The 2,597-nt window shown below is 39.2% G+C and overlaps 1 long non-coding RNA gene across 2 annotated transcripts; it reads left to right on the top strand.

The window, feature by feature from the left end:
- Positions 1-390: 390 nt before the first annotated feature.
- Positions 391-2,289, top strand: LOC143736669 (uncharacterized). 2 transcript variants are annotated; one of them, XR_013203546.1, is made up of 4 exons: positions 391-539; positions 1,299-1,493; positions 1,795-1,891; positions 1,978-2,289. It is a non-coding gene; the product is annotated as an uncharacterized LOC143736669 (long non-coding RNA). The 2 variants fall into 2 exon arrangements; XR_013203547.1 differs by having other exon boundaries at positions 1,299-1,497; positions 1,799-1,891.
- The last annotated feature ends 308 nt before the right edge of the window (positions 2,290-2,597 follow it).

Below are 2,597 nucleotides of genomic sequence, written 5' to 3'. Positions count from 1 at the left end.
TGTGGTGATGAGCCGATTGAGATCGAATGAGGCTAGAAGAGAGATGAAGTCTGTTGCATACGCCTTTTCTAGATGAATGTTGAAATCACCAAAGACTACGAGTGGGGTGCCATTGTGATACACCTTTATGTGGTAAATAATAACCAGCAAAACGTTTAGTAGACTTCAATTTTTATTGTGTAATACAATATCAATGTAGGGGGGAACCAAATCAGAGAGGAACTAGAGTGCGGGTATTGTTGCATCACGGTATCTAGGTGACGGCCGCCTTCCTCTTCTCTCAGATCGAGATTCACCTTTTTCACACGCAACCGGAAACTACGTCATGTCGGGTAAACTGATTTCCGTCACAGCTGAAACTACGGTGTTTTCATATAGATTGAACATGGAGCGTTATTTCACAACTTCTCTCTCGACACTTCCACGACTCAGATTTGAGGATGTTGACAGATTTGTTGGACTGCACTCAACAGTTAAAGAAGCGAGGCTGAGCAAGGGCTATAAATTCTTCGTTGAGGAATTTATTCACAATTATCAAGGTAAGTTGACAACTATCTGGCGCTAGCACTTTTCTAACCATTTTTATGTGTTCAGACTCCAATGTTGTTGATCGCAAGGTGGTAATAAGCGCTAGGTGTTATCGGTCTATGAGGAAAAATGAGGAGCCCCACACTCTTGAGGTTATATTTAAGGCCTGTTGGCTTATATGAGTTAGTCAGATCGTTCTGATATCAAGTTACTGGGGTTGCAGAATTTATTTCCCTTTATTTTAGTTTCACCTGTCTTAACGTTTTCTATGTTGGTTTTTAGTTATGTCTTTTTTATTGCTTCTGCGGTTGCAGACTACAGCTGTATTTCTTGCTTTTGCTGCTGTTTGCAGCTTTCAATTAACAGCTCTTAAAGGAATAGTTCACTTCAAAATGAAAATTCTGTCATCATATACTCACCCTCAAGTTGTTTCAAACCTGTATGAATTTCTTTCTTCTGCTGAACACAAAGGAAGATATTTTGAAGAATGTCAGTAACCAAACAGTTTACTGGTCCCACTGACTTTCATAGTATTTTTTTTCTACTATGGAAGTCAATGGGATTTAAGGCATAATTGAAATATCTTTTTCAGGTTAAATGATATCAAGACAGGAGCCTTAGTGGGTGTTGACAAATATGTCAACAAATACTATGAGGACAACTTAAACTTTTTCGGTATGAATTTACAATTTTGAAGTGAACTATCCCTTTAATGTAGCTCACAGCATAAAATTACAATTCATTAGCTAAACTATTGTCTTCTCAAACAGGTGTCATTGGAGACAGAAGGCGTCGTTTGTATTTCTGGCTATATGTGCAGCTGTGCAGCTGGTAAAGGGTTGTGCAACCATCTGACAGCACTTGTGTATCAGACGGCCCACTATGTGCAGCTGAATTTACAGTCTGTCCCACCACCACTGGCCTGCACGAGTGAGCCACAGAGATGGCATCGTCCAAGAACACAGGCATGTATTTTTTCTTTTCTGCAATTTGTAAGAACACTATTGTATCAACTCAAACAAACAAGTAAGTACATGTTAACATCAAAGCATTATGGATTAATAATGCACAAGAGTGCAGATTAAGTAACAAAGGTATAAATGAACATCACCCAAGATTAATACAATCTGTTAACTGTTATTACTCATTATTATTTCATATTGACTAAATGCATAAGCTAATGTCAATGTATATAACCTTATTATAAAGTGTCTCCAGAATACTTCCAGAATACTATAACACTCCATTTGATTGTTTTATGCTAAGGGAGTCCATCCAGAGGCAGTGAGTGAACTTGTTGTCCTGAAGCCAAAGTCAGTTGGGAAGACTGGAATCAAGTCTACCCTATACAGGGCTTACACAGGTAATACACAACACTGAAGTGTGTACACGTATACTAAGCAACAACTTAATGTGTTCAAAACTAATAGTTTGTATTAATTTCTTTAGGTCCCCTTCCAGATCCTGATGTCTTGGCGTCTGGTACTAAACTGAATCAGATCCATCCCCGGCCTTTGCTGGCACACATACTAGAGGGCATGTCAAAAATAGAGTTGGTCCCCTCACAGTTTGGTCCTGTACCTCGTGGTAGTCCACTTTCATACCAATGTCCCCCTATAGCTGCAGATGTTCCTGTTGTTAATTTCCCCCCACTACCTGTGCTTGGCTATCAGTTTGGCTGTAATTTTAAATATGTGCCCACACACCATCAATCACTTCATCTGGAGTCTATAAAGGTTACCCATTGTTCCGCTTGTCAGATTGAAGCATGGGCGTAGGTTTGGTCTCAGCTTTGGTGGGGACATCATCCCCCCCCCCCCCCCATTCTATTCTTAAAAATAATGCATTAGATTGAACTGGGAAGGGTCATAAAACTTGCATATTGTTATCATAGGTTTACTGCTTATCTTGTTCTCAGTTGTAAGTCGCTTTGGATAAAAAGTGTCTGCTAAATGAATAAATGTAAATCTGTTGTGGTTTGATGCTATCTTTCCTGCATACAAAATGGTTAATTAATTTTGTAGTCTATCCTATGGCTAGCAAGTTTAACCCTCCTACCAGATATTGTT

This window comes from Siphateles boraxobius, unplaced genomic scaffold (genome assembly GCF_051911475.1).
Source record: "Siphateles boraxobius isolate OS27281-9 unplaced genomic scaffold, OSU_SipBor_1 130, whole genome shotgun sequence".
In the NCBI taxonomy this organism is placed as follows: domain Eukaryota; kingdom Metazoa; phylum Chordata; class Actinopteri; order Cypriniformes; family Leuciscidae; genus Siphateles; species Siphateles boraxobius.
This window is presented reverse-complemented; position numbering and strand designations above follow the sequence as displayed.